General features: G+C 41.1%; 2 long non-coding RNA genes across 6 annotated transcripts in view; one reads left to right on the top strand and one right to left on the bottom strand.

The window, feature by feature from the left end:
* LOC112646303 (uncharacterized) overlaps positions 1-21,564 on the bottom strand; it is a 37,130-nt gene that overhangs the window by 10,112 nt on the left and 5,454 nt on the right. The window contains exons 2-3 of one of the 4 annotated variants that reach the window (XR_003127550.3): positions 5,332-5,440; positions 2,927-3,746 (exon numbers count right to left, since the gene is read on the bottom strand). This is a non-coding gene — a long non-coding RNA (uncharacterized LOC112646303). The remainder of the gene's footprint in view (positions 1-2,926; positions 3,747-5,331; positions 5,441-21,564) is intronic. The other 3 variants (XR_003127553.3, XR_003127551.3, XR_003127552.3) reach the window with 3 other exon arrangements.
* On the top strand, positions 8,255-20,718 carry LOC112646304 (uncharacterized). 2 transcript variants are annotated; one of them, XR_003127556.3, is made up of 3 exons: positions 8,255-8,304; positions 11,920-12,036; positions 20,397-20,718. It is a non-coding gene; the product is annotated as an uncharacterized LOC112646304 (long non-coding RNA). The 2 variants fall into 2 exon arrangements; XR_003127555.3 differs by having other exon boundaries at positions 8,277-8,413.

The following is a 21,564-nucleotide window of genomic DNA, read 5'->3' as shown; positions in this document are numbered from 1 at the left end:
AATGGTACAGCTTAAATAATGCTGTTAAAAACATTAAACAGGGTATTCTAGCTGAGAGCCAAAACAAAGGCACGAAATTCATTTATGGGCTTCTCTGCCAGGGGTACACATACATTGTCATTTGCTGATCTAATTCTCTCTTCGTCTTGAAATGTTTTCCCTAAGCTCACACAGAGAAATCTACCAAGAGAGAAGAGAGTTCTCTCACCTACAAAACTCAATCTGGATTCAAGAGCGGATGGATAACACTGGTTCCTCTCAAAAAGGCTCTTATTACTGATAGTATTCTTTCCCCACCCCCTTCCTGCACTCACCAGAAGGCTCTATAGAAAGTCTCCATAATTTGCTCCTTTGTGTTTCTCATTAGGGCTTGAGAGGAACCCTATTGAGCTTCCCTGACATTATCTCGGTCCACCTGATGCCTGGGTGTTTTGAAATGTCATATTGTTTGAGGGATAATACCAGCCCTGATTATGTCAGTCATAGAGCTGGGCATGGAATAAGTAAGTGAAGAGGGACCACAAGGAAGAAAGTCAAGGTCATTCATACACGTTCAAGACTTTGGGCCCTTGGTACTCTCCAGGACCTTTCAGGGCCAAACTGGCATTGGTATTGCAATCCCAGGGTGAATTCTATGTATGCAATTGGCAACATGTTCCTTGGCCCCAGAAGTAAGTTTGAGCCCCTTCATCACAAACAGGGGGAATCGGGGGGCACTGAAGCCTCATAACTATGACAACCACAGACAGCAAAAAAGAGCAGTGAACTGGATCTGTCAAGGTTGACACCAGCACAGTCAAGGCTGATCTGCTCCCGGGAGAATGGGGTTGAAGACCACAGGTAGCTCCCACTTGCCCAGTGTGGTAACTGTAACTGTAGACTCGGCCAAAAAGCATAGGCACTAGCTTCTGCTGGTTGCTGATGAATAAATGAACAAATGAGTAAGTGAACAATGATGATTTCCACTGAATATGGGAAAGTCTCCTTCTCATTGTGGGCATGCCGACCATTGCTCACAGTCATAATGAGAGCAGAACCTCACACCCATCTCCATTTTCCCAATCAGAACACATCGCTGCCTCCCTCTCCCTGGCACTGTGCAGTGGGCAGTCCTGGGCAAGGCCAGCCAAGTGTCTATGATCCCAGGACACTAAGAACATGCAGAACCAGCAAACCGCTCTAGTTCCCTCCTCCCCTCTGCCCTCCTAGGGTCTTGCATCTCCTCAGGGGAGTCCAGGGGGAAGTAAACACAAGTGACATGGGTCTCAGAGACAACTTAATGCTAAATCCACAAATTCAAAGCCTGCTGAGATATGTGCCAGGGAGCACATACATGGATAAATCAGGCTTATGGCAATAAGGAGGTGTGGGCCCAGTGTCTGAGCTGACTCTCTTAAACAAATGCAAAATTACAACACCCTGAAAAACCAGATCAATACAAAACAAGGCCTTATAGCCTCAATAAAACACACCTGCGGGCTTCTAGGGTCCCATAGCCCACTACTATGCAATTCCTGATCTGGTCTATGCGCTCTTCTTATGGACGGGGAGACTGAGTCCCAGGGGGTAAAGTTACTTGTTCCTGGATAGGGCTAGAATCTGGGCTACCTAAATTTCCACATATGGCTGGTGACCTCACAAAACCTGCCTCATTATTTATTGGGGGCTGGCAATGGATATTGCTAGACTTCCAAGTCCCAAACCTTCAGGTGTGTGGACACCAAGCCCCACCTGACCAGGACTGCCTGGGAAAGGTTGAGCCACCCATTGTGGGCATGGTTCCCAGATAGACTGGATGGCCTCTGGCTCAGTTTCTACATCTTTAACCTGGAGTTGAAGCTTCCCAATCTGTCTACCTTCTGTCATGAGAGGTTCCTTCCTTGCCTGGAGGATCAGGGTTCTACATTCAAGGCTGCTGACCATGGAAAGTCCTGAAAACAGTGCCTGATACACAATGATTGCTCATTAAGTGTCTGTTAACATTGTGGGGTTCTTGTATTGGTATTATTATTTGATATGGTCTAAAACACCATTGGTAGATGAATGAATAAAGAAGATATGGTAATTATATACAATGGATTATTATTCAGCCATAAAAAGAATGAATCTTGCCTTTTGCAATGACATGGATGGATCTAGAGGGTATAATGTTAAGTGAAATCAGTCAGAGAAAGACAGATACCATATGATTTCACTCATATGTGGAATTTAAGAAACAAAACAAATGAGCAAAGGAAAAAAAGAGAGTCAAACCAAGAAAGAGACTCTTACCTATAGAGAACACAGTGATGGTGACCAGACAGGAGGTGGGAGGATGGGGGAAATAAGTGATGGGAATCAATGAGCACTGAGGAATGTACAGAATTGCTGAATTGCTGTATTATATACCTGAAACCAATTTAACACTGTATGTTCACTATACTGGAATTAAAACTGAGAAATAAATAAAATAGAAGATACAATACCATTGATAAAATTAAAATGTTACCTGGAAGCCTAACTAATAGGAAATGACTCAAAAGATGCTTAGTGTGTGATTCACACAGCTACTAAGGAAAATTACAAGGAGAGGAATTACGTGGCCCAGCTAGGAAAACAGAAAAATGAAAACCAAGCAGCAATGCTATCCAGGGTAAACCTTTTCACCAGCCAGGAAGATAAGAATTAAGCAAATTTGTTCTCAAGAAAGATATAGCAGAGAGCTTTTTCTGAAAAAGAAAAATTGAACAATCTGCTTACTAAGTCCTCTTAAGAAAGAAAATTTCTTTTAGTAAATACTCCATGTTCAGAATGATCATGAGCCACAAAAGTCATTTTTCCTCAAGTGAACTAAGATGGAGTTTCTTGTAAATTGAAAATCCCCCCCCCCCAAAAAAAGAATTGGAAGTGGAGGCAAATTCATCTTGAGCTATTAAAATGAACATACCTTCCTGGCCATTTTAAGTTGTTTTTTGAAGCTGGGTTTCCGTACGCAGTTAGCGTACTGGGGAATGTGCACCTCCAAGCCTTTGACTCTTGCTTCCTCATCTGCCACAGTGGCACGGAAATTTCTGCTTCATCTGATGTGTACCACTGCTGTCTCCAAGCTTCCAAGATCTATCTTTGCAGCACTTTGGCACTTTCTCCCAGGGGTCACATGTGGTATATGGATATAGAAGTGCTTCCACATCAACAAACTCTCCCTTGTGCAATCTTGTGCCCCTATCCCTGGGTGGTCCATACCTCCAGGATCCAGGCCCTATGAACTCTTCTCCTGGGGACAGTCACTTCCATCCTTTGGCAGGTGTCTTACACTTCCCCAGCTGTGTTGTTAAGACTTGACCCCTGATTTTGGTTTGGTGCTGGGAGGAGAGGCAGGTGTACATCCTGAGAGGAGTATACAGGGCTTTGAAAGGCAACTGCTTCTGTCTGCATGGTCTTCCAGCTAACCTCTAGCTGGAGGGGTGGCTCACCGGAGCAGGGTCATGGGGTTTCGAGGGATCTGGGGCTTCAAGGTTGTCAAGTGCATCCACCAGAATGACACCATCTCAGTCCTCAGGGTGCCTCCTTCCCACCTCAGCTCCTGAATTGATACAGCAGATCTGCGGAGGTTAAGAACTCAATCCATTTTGGAGGATTGGGGCCACTCCCACGACAAAGTCCTGGGCCTGACTTTTCCCACCTTGTGGATGCAGCAGATAAGAGTCTCTTTATATGCTGTTGAAGAGGCCCTCCAAATTTCATACTCTGCTTTTTATGGTCTTTTTCTAAGGCATCAATCACACCCATTAAAAAGCATTTCATTTCATTGGGATCATTCATTTCACTATAATATTATTCTAAGCCCATCACGTCTCAAGAGCTGGAGATATTTCCCCTGCCAGGACTCATATCCCCAACCAAGCCCCATTCACCTTCATGAATGTCTCCCAGTTTTACCCTCGGCACCTCAGAACCAGCAGAGCTCCATCTTTCACTGGTACAGCCTTAGGCCATCCCACTGGTGGGTGACTAAGGGCCAACATCCCACTTCAGAGTCTTCTTCCTTGGACCTGATCCCAGTGTCTTAGGCACAGTGTCCCAGGGAACAGGTTCTGAGAGTCTGAGATTTGTGGTCAGGAAATTTACTGGGGAGCCTAGAACCCCACACATGTGGGGGACTGCAGGCTGAAGGCGCTGAGCTGTGACGTGGCCTCAGGCTACTCCATTGCAGCTCTAGCGCTGGATAGCCTTTCATAGTCATTCAACCTGCCTTGAGACAACCAGGCCCAAACCCTGAGACTGACCCATTGACCTGTCATTGAATGTGGCTGCCCTGGGGAACAGTGTGACTTTTGCTGAGGCAGCTGAGGACAGTTCCCAGAGAGGTTCTCAGCTGAAAACTGAGGAAGGTCACCTCCCTGAGCAGTAGAGGAACAAGTGTCCTGGCCCGAAAGGTACATGCATGGCACACTCTTCTTTGGTTAATGCAGATGATGCCTCATTACCTCCCTTATCCCTGGGCCCCTCCACACTGCAGCTAGGGACGTTTCCAAAATGCAAATCTGATCACATGATGGCCAACATACCTAAAACCTTCTTATGGCCTCCCAATATCCTCAGAATAATGTCCAGTTGCCTTAACATGGCTCATAAAATTTTGTATGATCTGGCCTCTGCTTACCTTTGTGGCCTCATTTTTCAACGCTTCTCTTGAATGTCTTGTTTCTGACCTTAGGAAAGTCCTTTAATTTTATAGCTGTACCAGGCCTGTGCATGTGGTATGCGTTCATGTGTGCCCAGGGTGGGAGGAAGTGAAGGGTGTCTGCCTGGGACACCCCTTCTGCCCCCACCTCATCCCTTCCCATGACCACTCCCTCAAACACCTCCAACTGGCTCACTTCTTTATCCTTTACTTCCTACTTTTTACTTTCTCTTAGAAGTCTTCCCTGATTCTCCAGTGTTAGCTGGTGTTCCTCTTCTATGGTTCTCATACTTACTGTACTTCTGCCACCATGCTGTTCATAATGTGTTTTAATTGTTTGCTATTCAGTCTCCCTGAGAGGACAATGACCATGGCTGTCTTGTTCACTGTTGTATTTCTAGATCCTTGTGGGGTGCCTGGTGCATAGTCTCCTAAACAAATGAATAAATATATGGCCACTGGGGTGGGGGGCACATGTCGACAATTTAAGAGAAAGAAAATATGGAAATAAACCACTAAAGGTAATTACACTTTTGGTCAAACAGGCTTAGACAGAGAGTGGAACTAGTTTTCAAGGGCAGATCCTCTCTGAGCACAAAGGCCAGTGGTATCTATCAAGCATGTGACAAAGGTGAACTCACCCAGCGGAAATGGGATTCAACACTGACCTTTACAGAAGAGCCACTCTGGATGCAGGAACTCCAGGGTGAAAAGGCCAGATATCTGGAAGGAATCTCAAAGAAAGCCAACCAAGTAGTCAGGGAATTGAAGTGATTCCTGAGGAAGGAGAGAGAGATTGGACAGGTTAGGACCCTGAAGGTTTAGGCCAAAGGGCACAGGTTGAAGTCTCCAGCAGAATTCAGGATATGAACCAGACTAATGCACGGAGGCTGAAACACTGGAATTAGAGGTATTCTGGAAGCCTACATGACACTGATACACAGATGTAAGGAAAGTTCCTTACAGAAAGCAGATATGTAGATTTCACTTCCCAAAAATGACAGAGGCAAAAACGGGGATGCTCATCACTCTGAGAAAGCCTGGGTAGTCACAGCACTATCTTGTCTCTCCGACCACGTGGGAGTTGTAGAATAGAGGGATCACCCTTTTCTCACTGGACCTGCTCCTCACAATAGCTCCACACTGTCAGGGCTGCATCCAGAGTAGGCATCTAGGTGGTGTTTGCTAACAAGTCCTTCAGTTAGTAAAAAGACATAAATAATTTGGCAGAATACTTTGGTCTTTAGTAGGAAAAAAAAAAAAAAAAGGAACTCAAAGTAGGATCCTTTAGAGCACAGAATGCCTTCTGAATGTAACATGACCTCTCTGGGCAGCCATCTATTGTTTTGTGCCCCAGTTTCCTTCTCTGTAGAATTGGACTGTCACGAGGATTAAAGAATTTACTATACGTAAGAATGCAGTCTTGGCCAGCCATTTACTGCTCTGGCATCTTTATATACAAGAAAGAAAGAGGTGATGCCCCATGCAGGGTTGTTATGGGTATCAAATGACAAAGCACCTAAGAAATTTCTGCAGATGTTTTAAAGTGCCGTCTGTAAATTAGAAGATCAGAATATGTGTGTGGGTGTGTTTGTGGGTAGGTGTGTGTGTGTGTGGGGGGGCATGTTCCTGTAAGCAATTATGTTGTAGGTCTGTGTTTTTCAAGCATAATCTCTCAACACTTGAGTGGTGTCTAGTATGTGTTTCCTGAGGGGATGAGTGGGTGGTGGAGATGCCAAACTGACATGGACAAGCCCATGCGCAGACCCGGGTGGGGGGTGGGGGAGGAAGACAGCGTTTCCGCCCCCTCTGTGGATCAAGGGCATAGAAATCCATTAAAAGAGGAGAGATAACACCTCTCTTGTCTGTTGCCATTCCCAGGCTCACAGGCCCTCAGTGACCCCCACTCGAGGACAACAGCTGTGCCCTGCCATGTGCTGGTTGACAAGGAATCCTTCTCTTCTTACACCAAGGTGCCAGATGCCAAGCAAACACAAAATCATATGTGCAGATGTGTTCACTCTTATTTGGAGTGTTTTTGTTACCTTTTTTTTTTAAAGATTTTATTTATTTGCTCATGAGACACACACACAGAGAGGTAGAGACATAGGCAGAGGGAGAAGCAGGTTCCCTGCAGGGAACCTGATGTGGGAATCCCAGGACCCCGGGATCACAACCTGAACCAAAGGCAGATGCTCAACCACTGAACTACCCAGGAGCCCTGCTTTTGCTACCTCTCGACAGCAGATGTTTGTATCTGAATTGCTTCCAGACATTAACCAGGTATTTTGCCTGATATGTTTACAGTGTTGCAATGCAGTAAAGGACAAACTCTAAAGCCATGAATTGCCATTAGTATAGGATCATCTCCTAACTCATGCTCCCTCTCTGTTCTTCTCTTAATATATACACCTGGTATAGACAAATCACACCTATAAACTGTGTACTTGAATCTTTTCGAGATGCCATAAGTATGATGTTAACAATGAGAAATAGAAAGAGAAGGCTTTCAAACCTTGAAGCTGTGTTTCAGAAATAGTTACAGATAGAGATATATATAAGCTATTAGGCCTTTTTCTAAAAGAACATGAGTAGAATGAAAAATCTATCTCAATATGGATGAAAAAATATATATAGGTTGTTTTTGTTTGTTTTTGTTTTCGACAGAATATTGGTATAATAAGGGGCAAACTGAACCCTAAGCATGTACACATCTTTGGCATTTGTGAGCTACCAAATCCAAATTGCTCAATGGCATCACTTTATTAGACATCTTCATTTTATTGCTACCACTACTAGCAATAGGATTACTATTACTACTAGTAACTAATGAGTGTGGCTTTGTACCAGGCACCATGCCCTCAATTTAACAAACATAGTATTTCATCTAATCCTCACAACAACCTCATGAAAAGAGAGTATCCATCCCATTTTAGGGGAGAGGAAATTAAATCTCAGTGGTTAGGTAACTGGCCCCAAGTTACAAGAAGATAGTGATGCCATGAGGATTTGAACACAGGCTCTGTAATCTAAAACTGGGATTTTTAAACTCTATACAATGCCACTTCTGGCTGGGGGCTTTCTTTCTCAGGATCATATTCACAATTTAACACAGTTTCTTTTTTTTTTTTTAAGATTTTTATTTATTTGACAGAGAGAAAGAGTGCAGAGGGAGGAGCAGAGGGAGAGGGAGATAATTTCCAGCAGACTGTGCTGAGCACAGAAGCAGACTCAGGGCTTGATCCCAGGACTCTGAGATGGTGGCCTAAGCTGAAACCAAGAGTCGGACACTTCACTTAACCGACTGAGCCATCCAGGTGCCCAAACACAGTTATTTTTCACATGATGAGAGGTACTGGATTCATGGAGATAGAAAACAGAGCTCCCCCTGAGAACTGACTGGTCTCTCCAGCTAGCAGGCTGCAGTGCACCTGCTTCAATGTGAGCATCAGTCACACTTTTGCCTGAACAAAACGAAATGTATAACGTTATGGACTTTCAGAATAAAGTCTGTGTCTCCTCATTCACTTGGGCATTAGCCAATGGGTTTCAGACATTCTTCATCCTTTGTTAGGTAGAGTTCCAGGCTGGAAATAATGTTTCTACAGAATTCTGAAGGTGATGCTGCACTGCCTTGTAGAGTTAAGTGTCACAGCTGAGAAGTATGCGCCATTCCAATTCCCGAACCTTTGTGTGTGAATTGCCTGTTTCCTCGGGAGTTTTGCTTCTAGGGATTTCTCTTTGTCTCCGGTATTCTGAAATTACATGATTATGTGCCTTAGTGTAGGTCTCTTTGGGCACTCTTTTCTTGCTGGTCCCCCCAATCTGAGCACTGAGATTTCTTGGAACATTTAGAAAAATAGCTTTATTAAGGGGATCCCGGGGTGGCTCAGTGGTTTAGTCCCTTGCCTTTGGCCCAGGTCATGATCCTGGAGTCCTGGGATCGAGTCCCACATCAGGCTCCCTGTATGGAGCCTGCTTCTCCCTCTGTCCGTGTCTCTGCCTCTCTCTCTGTGTCTCTCATGAATAAATAAATAAAATATTAAAAAAAGAAAAATAGCTTTATTGAGATATAATCTACACACCATAAAATTCGCCCATTGAAAAGATACAGTTCAATAGTTTTTAGTATATTTATGGAGTTGTGCAGCTATCTCATAATCTAATTTTGGAACGTTTCCATCACCTCCAAGACAAACCTTGTGCCCATTTGCAATCATTCCCTGGTCTCCCCCACAGCTCTAAGTAACCACCCATCTACTCTGGGGGCCATTCTTTTGAATTATTACTTTAATAACCCTCCCTCAATTGTCTTTGTTCTTTCTGGAACATCTACTACTTAGGTTTTGGGTCTCTCCGACTGAGGTCTTATTTCTTCATTTTCCATCTTTCTTTTCTGGTTCTGTTCAAGGAATATTTCTTCAACTAAACCACCACACCTTTTATGGAAAATTGTATTTCAATCAGAATATTTTTAATTTGCAAAAGCTCTTTTTTAGTCTCTGAACATTTTTTGGTAATATCCTGTTCTTTTTTTCATGAATGGAATGTCTTCTTTTATCTTTGAAGATATAATTTACAGCTTTTAAAAAACTCTTCTTCTGCTCTTTGCATTACTTATTTCCTCTAAGTTTTTTCCTTCTATTGTCTCAGTTTCTGACTTTCATAGTACAGATTCCTCAGACATTTGGTGACTGCCAACTCATACTTAGGAGTGAAGCACTCAGACGTGTTTCTGTGTGTGTGGCTATAGCTTATTGACTGGTGATCTGCACTAGAAGTGGTTCTCACCCTGCGCTGTACGTTCACATCACCTGGGGGCCTTTAAAATCAATACAAATGCCAAAGTCCCACCCCTGAAGCATCTGATTTAATTGGTTGGGGCCTTGTCATTCATATTTTTAAATGCTTTCCAGATGATTTTTTAAAAAATATTTTATCTATTCATGAGAGACACACACACACAGAGGCAGAGACATAGGCAGAGAGAGAAGCAGACTCCATGCAGGGAGCCTGATGTGGGACTCGATCCCAGGACCCTGGAATCATGCCCTGAGCCAAAGGAAGGTGCTCAACCACTGAGCCACCCAGATCTCCCTTTCCAGATGATTCTATTGTACAGGGGGGAGAACCTCTGCAGAGGGAGGGTGGGAGTGGGGGGACCATCCCCTTCACTGGGGAGTTCACAACTACCAATATAGGATATATTTTTCCTCTGGAGTAATCAGATTCCTCAGAAAGGACACTCCATCTCCCAGTTTGGAGGGTAGGCATCTGGCTACTCACATCCTGAGACCCTCCTGGAAGAAAGGGCTGAGGGTCTCCCAGTCAGTGTCAGTACTAATATGACCCTTGTTTTCTGTAGGCTGGCTGCACCCTTAACTTTGCCCTGCATGCCCATGTCTGGAATCAGAAAGGAAATCTCTAGCCAGCCCAGTGGTTCTCATTGTATAGTGTCTAGTATCAACATGGCCTAGAAATATGTTAGAAATGCAAATTGCCAGGCCCCAGGCTGACCCACTGCACCAGAAATCCTGGGAGTGGCGCAAAAATATCCAGGGGATTCTGATGCCTGCTCACACTTGAGAACTAGTCCTCCTGGCTTCTGCTGGGGCCCAGGGGTGGGGGGCACACGGTTGTTCAGAGTGGGACAGGGCTCTACTGATCAGGAGCTCATGTGCAGGCTCTCATCCGGTCTCTGGCATCTCCTGCACATCCACTTTCTAGAAGCACCTGGCCCATGACCTCCACAGCCTGAGATTTTGAATTGGAAAGCAGCGATTTGGAGACTTTCTCCAATCTTCTGTTTTCATTTCTCCAGGTTCCTAAGACATTTTCGGCTCCTCCATTTTGCTTTCCAGGTCCCAGATTTTATTGTTCTCTTCCCCTTTGCTGTGCTCTTTATCCTTGCAGCTCATGTCCTTTTCAGTCCCTTGGCTGCCATTTTAAGTGAGGTTGCAGGAGGGTATTTAATCCACCAGGCTTAACTGAAATCTCATGATATAGATTAAGTGAATAAAGCACATTGAGGGTGGAAAAAAACCCTAGTTTCAGTATCAACAAAGGAAGAAAGGAAAAAAAGAACAAAACCATGATATATGACTTCATATATTTGCATGTGCTTGTATATGTATTTTATTTTTTTTTAAAGATTTTATTTATTTATTCACGAGAGACATACAGAGAGAGGCAGAGACATAGGCAGAGAGAGAAGCAGACTCCCTGAGGGGAGCCCGATGCAGGAGACTCGATCCCAGGACCCCAGGATCACAATCTGAGCCGAAGGCAGATGCTCAACTACTGAGCCACCCAGGTGCCCCTTGCACATGTATTTTAATATATGGTGTGGATGGATATACTTCCAGCTGTTAATTATTACCTGAGGGGAATTGTGTTAGGGAGGTGGGGAAGGGGGGGGATAGGGAGGGACACTATTACATTTTTACTTACTTACTCCTGAATTATTTGAATTATTACAAAGAACAAATATTACTTGTAAGAAATTTGTTTTTAAATGTTGAAGATGTATTTGCTTTGCACTAACTGACCTTTTATAATTTACACAGAGACCTGTATAACCCATCCAGGGGTTGGAGGGCCTAAGGTTTCAGGGAAGAAATCACCCTAACCTCCAGATGTCGTCTTAGATTTAGGCTGGACCTGAACAAAGCCAGAAAGATCCAAATATTCAAGTACCTGCTTCTATCCTTATATTAGGCATGGAATAAAAGAAGCGTTCTCACCCTCACTGATTTGCCTGGAGTGCTGAAGCAGCAACAGAAACAACAGAACAGGGCAGCCCCAGTGGCTCAGCAGTTTAGCGCCGCCTTTAGCCCAGAGCGTGATCCTGGAGACCCGGGAGACACAGGATTGAGTCCCACATTGGGCTCCCTGCATGGAGCCTGCTTCTCCCTCTGCCTGTGTCTCTGCCTCTCTCTCTCTCTGTGTCTCATGAATAAATAAATAAATATTAAAAAAAAAAAGAAACAACAGAACACCCCACTGCCCCATCTTTGCAATAACTAAATCCCAAGTGATTCTAATGTATAGCAAGGCTTGAGACTCACTCAAGGAGATATTATTTTAATCCCTTTTTAAAATCAGAAAGATCAGCTCTCTGATATCACTCAGATCTTAAAAACAGGTTGCTTTACTAGATTTTAAAAACTCTTCAACTTTCTGACATCACACAGCACAACACTAGGGAAGCTTTTTAGTCTGTGTCTTAAAATATTGCCTACTTTTGGCTTTGCTAGAACCACAGTGATCAACTGAGCAGTATATCTCATTGCATTTGCAAGCTGGATGCTCTCTCATGGGCCTTAGAGATAATGCAACTCTTCATTTTACAGATGAAGAAATGTTGCCCAGAGGTATTCCTTTACAAATTTACTGGGGGGCAGGGGGTGGGGCGGGGAGAGAATGTGTGTGTGCCTGCATGTGTGTGTGTGTGTGTGTGTGTGTGTGTGTGAGAGAGAGAGAGAGAGAGAGAGAGAGAGAGAGAGAGAAAACTTTTACAAGTTTATGTAACTGGTTTATTCTGTATTATGTCAGGAATGTTCTCTAAGGATCAGTTTTACTTAACCTTGAAAAAAATCAGTCAAGGTCCAAATGAATTGAGCATTGCTCATCTATTCTTCCTTGTGGGTTTGTACTAACTCAAGTCCTGGCCTTGGCCTCTTGCAGAAAACAAAGAATTATTTTCTTTAAAAAAATTCTGTATCTTTACCCAATGTGCTTCTCTAAGCTGCTTCTTCGCAGCTTTACTGAAAGTATTTTGTTTCAGAGAGAAATCCTCTTGGCTTAACCTGCAATGTCCCAGAACAAATGGTGTACTATGTGAATAAGGCATTAGATTTTCAGCCTCCGTGTCTGAGAACCAGGGAAGGCTCGAGGTCAAGGTGTTTTCCTTATTGAGATCAAAGTGAGGAATAAGACAAGGTAGTTCACAGTAGGAAACAAGTTACTCATGTCATGAGCCAGGATCCTAAGTTCAAGAGGGAGGAAGGAAATTCATGCTTATTGGATGAAAATTTGTTCTTGAGTTTTCCTCTGTTAAAATCACGTTTCTGTGATGGGCCATTACAAATGTCCTATCATGTGATATGCAATCTCAAATGTATATTTATGGCTTCTCAAGCATGTCTGTTAACCTATATGTACATATCAGATGCTTACATTACTTAGATGTACATATTCCCGTATATATGAAAGTATGATCTCACACATACATTTATTTGTATTGCATCACATGTATACATGATCACTGGCATATTTATTTATTTTTAAAGATTTTATTTATTTATTTGAGAGAGAGAGCATGAAAGAGAGCAAGAGAGAGCATGATGTGAAGGAGAGGCAGATGGAGAGGGAGAGACATAATCTCTGCTGAGCAGAGAGTCTGATGTGGGGCTCAATCCCAGGACCATCATGACCTGAGCAAAAGGCAGATGTTTAACGGACTGAGCCACTCAGGCACCCCAGCATATTTATTTTTTATTAAGCTTTATCGCAGTATAATTTACATGAAATAAGCCTCACGTTATTTGAACTGTACAGTTGGGTGAGTTTTTTGTTTTGTTTTGTTTTATTGGGGGGGGTGGCAGGGGGAGAGGAAGAGAGTCTCAAGCAGACTCCATGTCCAGCACAGAGCCTGACTCAGGGCTCCATCTCATGACCCTAAGATCATGACTTGAGCTAAATCAAGAGTTGGACACTTAAGTGACACTGAACCACTCAGGTGCTCCTGGTAAGTTTTTCATATGTATATACAAACGAAACCATTACCACAATCAAGATAATGAATACACTCATTATTCCCAAGTTTCCTTTTGACCATCTGTAATCCTTCTTAGCCTCTCCCCATTCTTCAGTTCCCCCTGCTGACCTGTTTTAATTTTGTGTTTTGTAGAATTTTATATAAATGATTATGAGTATTACTCTTTCTCTGTCTCCTTTCAGCCAGCATAATTATTTTGAGATTCATTCATATTGTTACACATATGGATAATTCATTCCATCTTGCTGCTGAGTATTTACCACTATTTATTTATTCAACCACTTATTGATGAACTTTTGGATTGTTTCCACTTTCTGTTAGACACAAAGCTGTTATAGATATTCACATACAAGTCTTTGTATGAACACAGCTTTCATCTCTGTGGTAAATACCTTGAATTAGAGTTGCTGGTTCATATATTAGGCATAAGTTTAACTTTTTAAGAAACTGTCAAACTTTTCCACAGTGGTTGTACCATTTTACACTCCTATACCAGTACACAAGAGTTCACCCTTTAAAAAAAAAGATTTATTTACTCATGAGAGACACAGAGAGAGAGAGGCAGAGACACAGGCAGAAGGAGAAGCAGGCTCCCTGCAGGGAGCCCGATATGGGATTCAATCCCCGGATCCCGGGGTCACAACCTGAGCCAAAGGCAGATGCTTAACCACTGAGCCACCCAGGTGTCCCACGAGAGTTCACCCTTGCCAACACTTGGTGTGGTCAGTCTTTTTTAATTTTAGACATTTCAGTGGATGCGTAGAGGCATCCTGTGGTTTAAATTTGCATTTCCTCAATGACTAATGATGTTGTCTATCTTTTCATGTGCTTATTAGCCATCTGTATATACTCTTTGGTGAAGCATCTGCTTAAATCTTTTGCCATTTATTAATTAGGTCATTTATTTTCTTATTATTAAGTTTTAAGAATTTTTATATATTCTGGATATAAGGACTTGGTCAGATCTCTAGTTTGAAAAATATTTTCTCCAATTCTAGGACTTAAAAAAAATTCTTTTAACAGTGTCTTTTAAAGAGCACAAGTTCCTAATTTTTGTGAAATCCTATGTATTACTGTTAAAAAATGGATTGTGAAATTGGAGTCATATCTAAATCTATTGGAGTCATATCTAAATCTTTGCCTAATCCAAGATCACAAAGATTTTGTCCTATGTTTCTCCTAGAAGTTTGATAGCTTTAGGCTTTATATTTAGACCTATGGTCCATTTTGAATTATTTTTTTTAATATGATGTGAGATACAGGTCAAAGTTCATTTGCTTTTGGCATTAGATATAAAATATTTAAGAAAAAACTTTCCTGAGACGCCTGGGTGGCACAATTAAACATCAGACTCTTGATTACAGCTCAGGTGGTGATCTCTCCTAGTAAGATCAAGCCCTGTGATCAAGCTGAAGTTTCTCTCTCCCTCTGCCCCTCCCCTCTCCTCACGTGCCTGAGCGCGCACCCGCACGCATTCTCTCTCTCTCTCAAATAAATAAATCAATCTTAAAGAAAAAAACAACTTCTCCACTGAACTTAGCCCCCTTGTGTAAAATCAATTGACTATAGATGTGGTTTCTGTTTCTGGACTATTCTGTTCCATTGGTCTTTTTGCTTATTACTCCAAAACAACATTATCCTGATTACTGTTGCTTTAAAATAAGACCTGAGGGATGCCTGGGTGGCTCAGCGGGAATCATCTGCCTTTGGCTCAAGGTGTGATCCACAGGTCTGGAATTAAGTCCCCATCAGGCTCCTTATAGGGAGCCTGCTTCTCCCTCTGCCTATGTTTTGTCTCTCTCTGTGTGTCTCTCATGAATTAAAAGAAAGACCTGAAATCACATAATGGAAGTCCTCCAACTTTGTTCTTTTTTTCAGAAGTGTTTTAGCCGTTCTCTAGGTCCTCTGAATTCTCATATTAAATTTAGAGGTAGATTATCAATTTCTACAAAATAGCGTGCTAGAGTTTTTATTAGGATTGCATTGAATCTATAGGTCATTTTGGGGAGAACTGACATCTTAACAATGGTGAGTCTTCCAATCCACAAACATGGCATATTTCTCCATTTATTTAGGTTTTAATTCTTTTCAGCAGTATTTCACAGTTTTTAATGTACTACTCTTGCACATCTTTTGATACATATATTTCTAAGCATAGTTTTGTTGCTATCATAGATTTTTAAATTTCTCTAACTGCTGCTAGTATATAGAAATATCACACACTTGGATCTGTTTCTCTTGAATCCTAAAGTCTTCTTAAATTCACTTACTCGTTCTAGTAGCTCTTTCACAGATTCCGCAAGATTTTCTCTGTAGATAATCATATAGTCTCCAGTTACCATTTCTGGTGTTCATTATTCTTTCATTACCCACATTATCACTTGGAATAATTTTTCTTATGCCTGAAGATTACCTTTAATATTTCTTATACTGTGGATCATCTGGTGACAACTTTTTTTTTCTTTCCTTTTTTTTTTTGGTTTTTGTATGTCTGAAATGTTATATTTTGCTTTAGATTTTGAAAGATATTTTCACTGGATTGTAGAATTCTACATTGACAGATTTTCTTTCATTAATTAATTTAAAGATATTCCAGCTGCTTGTATGATTTCTCATCAGAGATTTTAAGAAATTTAAGTATGATGTATCTTAGTATAGTTTCATTTATGTTTATTGTGCTTGGGGTTCATTGAACTTCGTAAATCTATGAATTTACCATTTTCATCAATTTTGGAAATTTTTAAGCCATTATTTCTCCAAGCATTTTTTCTGTTTCCTTTCTCTGTCTTCTCCTTTGTTTTTTTTTTTTTTTTAATATTTTATTTATTTATTCATGAAGACAGAGAGAGAGGCAGAGACATAGGCAGAGGGAGAAGCAGGCTCCTCTCAGGGAGCCTGATGTGGGACTCGATCCCAGGACCCCAGGATCATGTCCTGAGCCAAAAGCAGATGCTGAGCCACCCAGGCATCCCATGTCTTCTCTTTTTGGACTCCAATGACCTCAATGGCTTATTTTAGATTACCTAAAAAATAAATAACTGTAGCCCATAGATGGAACATAGAAAAGGTAATATAATTGATCTTTGATATATCCTTGCAGATGAGATGGAGAGAGAAGTAATCAAGGTGAGATGGGTATTATGCTGGGTGAGAAGTCAGAAGTTTTTGTTTGAACTGTACCAAAGTTAACTATGCAACTTTAGGTTAGCTTCTTTATTTTTTTGGACCTCAATATTTTCAATACTGAAATCTGGGAGTTGTTCTAAAGGACACCTGAAGTTCTCTTTAACTATCATCTTTTTTGATTCTGGGTAAATTTTGGTGACAGGAAAGGGAAAAGAAAGGATGCATTCCTTATCAGATCCTCACATATGCCTAGTATCCATTCATCTTCTCCCTTCTTAGTGTAATGAGTTTGAGCAATCTGAGCTCAACAGAGTTAGGTAACTTGGTTATTTGGACCAATCCTCTCATTGAAAACAACTAAAAGCTGCATTTTTAAAAATTCCTTAAAAACACCAAAGACCCTGACAAGGCTATATGAAATTACTAGGTAAATCAAGAACTTAGAAAAATAAGAAGTAGACTGAGGCCACACTTGCCTGTCCAGGGAATTGATTTATTATTGGCCTAGATCCCAAAAGATAGGGATGTTCCAGTGACAGAATTTGATGACATAATTTATCTTCATCCAATGTATGGGATAATGACCTAAGGAACAGGATCCATTTCCACAGTGAATTTATTTAGTATTAGTTATGTTCAAGGATTGGATGTTCTGTCTGGAACAAAAACTGTCATTATATAACAGGGCTCAAGCTGAGCTTTTAGATCATCAAACTGCTTGACATGACCTCTAAGTTCTTGTTTCACAGCCAGAAATTCTTAAACCATATTCCCTAGTCTTTCCACAGGTACTAGAAAAGATGCAATTTCTCTAGCCAGGCCATTCTCCTCATTCTGCCATTTACTTTCCCAGTTGCTTTCATTTCTTCCAACAATAAGGCATATTGTGAAACTGAGTTTCAGTATCATTCTTTTCCAAACCATCAGCTCAGATACTAATCATGAAACAGATCAATGTGCTAGCTCTTCACAATGCATTTGTTTTAGATTTGATAAAATAGCCTCCTAAAGGCATGAGCTTATGACGATGATGAATGATTCAACAAAACTTCCTTGGCATCACTTCTATCTACCAATTGTCAATATTGGCCCACAGGGGTACGGAGGTCATAAGAATAACTCCCAGGTCAACCCAAAGATTGTCTAAGTGCTGTGCCTAGAGTAAACATTATAGCTCTAGAATTATGGCGACCAGAATATAAGCAATGCTGGAGGTAAATGTTCTTATTCTTTTGCTTTGTGTTTCCAAGATTTCATTTACAAGGTCTGTTACATGTACATCTATGTGTCTTGGATGGTAACTGAGGTTCGATAAGGCGTGTTAATTGCAATGATGTAGAAAGAATAGTTGAGGCTTATTCTAGTGGGAAAGCCTTTTCAGGCCTGTTCTGTTTTCTGCTCCTTCTCCTCAAAGGATGCCCTTTTAAAGTTTTTATTCTCTGGATCGAGGCTATTTTTCCATTCTCTAATTCCCCAAGAGGGAGTCAAAGTTGCAAGGACTTCAGTTTCTGTTGTTTTTCTTGGACTCAAATATTTCCAATATATAGTTAAAACTGCAATATAGTAGTCTCACCTATAGTTTTCAGAAGCAAATTAAGCTATCAATAAACCATCTAGATCAAGAAATTAGGAATCTTTTACTCCATATCGGTATGCTACCTATTCATGGGAATGATGTTTTGTGAGGCATATAGCCCCTCTACAACAACACATCTTTCTCTTTTTTTTAAGATTTTATTTATTCATTAATGAAAGACACACACACACAGAGAGAGAGAGAGAGAGAGAGAGAGAGGCAGAGACATAAGCAGAGGGAGAGAGGCTCCACGCAGGGAGCCCCACGTGGGACTTGATCCTGGGACTCCAGGATCACGCCCTGAGCCAAAGGTAGATGCTTAATGCTGAGCCATCCAGGCATCCCCCAACAACACATCTTTCACAGTAAATACTGAGCATTTACAGTCTGCCAGGCACTATTCTAGAGTTGGAGACAGAAGTAAATAAAAACAAAAAAAGAAGTAAATAAAAACAAAGTATTTATCCCTTATCATTATCAGTTGAGATAATATTTCCTGGCCAGTTTACTCTGTGAGTATAATCTTCAAGACTTGAAGCATTGTGAATTATATTTATGTAATAATTTGAGGATTAACAGTGATCTCAATTTTCGAGGAAATTGTAGTCTTCGCACCTCACTACCGACCCTACCATATCACCTAGTAAACACATATATTCTTTATATTTCTTGTCTTAGGTGCTTTCCAAACCAGGACTCATGCTACTGCTTATTTGTTAAAAATAAATATTAAACATCAAAACATGAGCTGCAGTTTCAAGTAGCATACTCAATGCATATTTATTTTGTTATAGGGTTTGGAAATAGAATTCTTTTTAGTGCCAAAATAGCAAAGAAAAATATAAAACACAGTAAAGAGAATGAAGTCTAAGTTTTGACCTAAAATGCTACACATTGACTCCGATTCTTTTTGCTTTCATATGCCATGAGAGGTTTTTTTCTTTTGGCATTAAATTGACCTTATCTGTCAAATCCAAAGACTCAAGGCTGCAATACAGCATTACGCCTTTGTTCTCATAACCCTTTTACTACCTTATGTAGTTTTCAGGAAGCTAGACTTAAAAACCAATCATAACACAGTATCTTTCCACCAAAGATTTTTCCTTCACTTTAAGAGTTTTTAAATATTTTGTAATGAATTCCAACTGGGATTCATTTGAGTTGGGCAGTGAAATAAAGATCACTTAACTGGATCTTCTTGAAGAGGAAAAAAAAACCTTAGTAGAATTTATTTATTTAGACTATGTTTTTTTTGTTTGTTTGTTTTTGTTTTGTTTTGTTTTTTTAGGCTGCTATGTTTAAGAGAAATATTCTCCACCCCCTTCCACTCAGATGGGCTATTCATTAGCTAGACTGAATCACATAGCAAAAGAAGAAAGAATCTGGTTGGAAAAACCTGCCACCTCTGCAACAAAAGCAGCCAATGTACATGAAGGGTTCAATTCACTTCATGTGGTCTAGGGCTGAGTGGAGATGGCAATGGGACATCTGGAACATGGATGAACATATTTTCTGATAGAGGGTGGTAATAGTACAATTCCTCTCTGATTAGCAATCTAAAACATGCAGTCTCTTTGCACCTTTCATTTAGCTAAGGAGAGGCTGTTCCAGGTATGAACATCAAGATTCCAGGGGGAATAAATAATTCAGCTGAAATGAAAGAGGCAATAAGAATTTTAGCTCAAAGCTCAAGGAAGCACTGCACCTAGCATGTTGAGAATCAACAACACTGGAGAACTTGTTTTAGCTCTGACCTCCTATCATCAATTGCTCTTAGGGCTCAGAACATCTGATAGTGCCAGGAGAGAGGTTCATTCTTTTAAATTTCACCTTAACCCCCACCAAGTGGTGTTATACAGCCAGCAGAAAAAAATGCTAACCCTCCCTCCACCATTTCTGTAACACTTCCATCTGGGTATCCATCTGGGAGAATTTCAGAAAGTCTGGAATGTGTAGACATTTCAGATACAAATTCCCACTTTCCTTTTGCTCAATTAAAAACTGAACATTGTTACTACTTACACTTTGTTCATTCTTGCAAGTAGCTACTCTGGTCACCTGGCCAAAATAATGACCCTGTCTTTCCCTATGGAGGCTACCTGAATGATATCTACCAGAAACAAGATAAATTTATCCTAAGGTATCCTTGGAAACAGAGAACAGATTTGAACAGAGGACTAAAAGTCAGACATTACTAACTTATGTTTTTCTCCAATGGCTTTGACTTTTCCTTCTCTTGTCTGCTCCTTCAGATACCAACATCTCCTATCAAGTACACCTTCCACGATATCTTCTAAGGGCCAATTTGATTCCCAACTTCTCCATGAAGATGTCCCCTGCCAATCTAACACAGTGACTTTCTTCCTGCAAAATCGTAAAACAAACCACACATTGAGCAAAATCTTGTTTCTCTCCCACAGCACTATCACTGTTGTGCATATCCAACAAGATATTTTTTGAAAAGAGAATGTATATTAGACCTAGGTGTTGCTCTCAAGGAGCTTGTAGTCCAGCAGAGAAAATAATTATAATACAGACACAAATAGTAAAAGAAATAAAGAATGCAAAGATAAACTACTGTTCTTCACTATTTCACTTTGGATTGAGCAAAATCAGAGTAAACTTCGTGAAGAAGGTAATGTGTGCACAGCTGTGAAGGATGAATGGGTTATGTGGTTCTAGAATTGGCAGAAAGGTCATTTGACATAGGAAACAATGTGGGCTCCAAATCTAGAGAATGGAAAGTGTGGATAGTGTGTGAAAAGCACCAAATAGTTTCCTGGGATTAGCATGAAGTGATCAAGGAAGATAGCAGAAAATGAGGTTGGATAGGAAACTGGAGGGCACATAATGGAGACTGAAGAGTTTACAAATTTGTGTTCGGAAACACAGAGGTCTTCTGAGTAGAGAAGCTAAATGCTTCACGACTGTGCTTCAGGAAAGGTGACCTGGCAACACAATGTATGCTGAAATGGAGATGAAAGAGTTGGAGGATCTAGCTAGGAAGCTGTTGTATAGTTTAGAACAGGAGCGATGAGGTTGTAGCAGTGAATGTGGAGCTGACATAATGTAGAAGGACACCTGGAACTTAGACACTGACTAGAATTTGAATGGACTTGGAGGGTGGGAGAGGAGACATAGGTAACTCCAAAGTTTTCACTTCAGATGACTTGGAAAGCACTGATACATCACAACAGGGAATACAGGAGGAAGGAAAGAGGGATGATGAAGAGAACACTGAATTTAGTTGAGGACATGTTGAGTTAGAAGTGGTGGTAGTATTTTCTTGACATGTCCAGCATGCAATTGATTTTGTTCTGGAGCTCTGTACAGATCAGAGATAGAGTTACTAACCTAGAGATCATAGCTAAAAGCATAAAACTTGTTAAGGTAGAGAGAATAGTGAGAGAAAGGAGAGAG

This window comes from Canis lupus, chromosome 6 (genome assembly GCF_003254725.2).
Source record: "Canis lupus dingo isolate Sandy chromosome 6, ASM325472v2, whole genome shotgun sequence".
In the NCBI taxonomy this organism is placed as follows: Eukaryota; Metazoa; Chordata; class Mammalia; order Carnivora; family Canidae; genus Canis; species Canis lupus.
The sequence above is the reverse complement of the archived record's forward strand: the minus strand, read 5'-3'. Positions and strand labels throughout refer to the sequence as shown.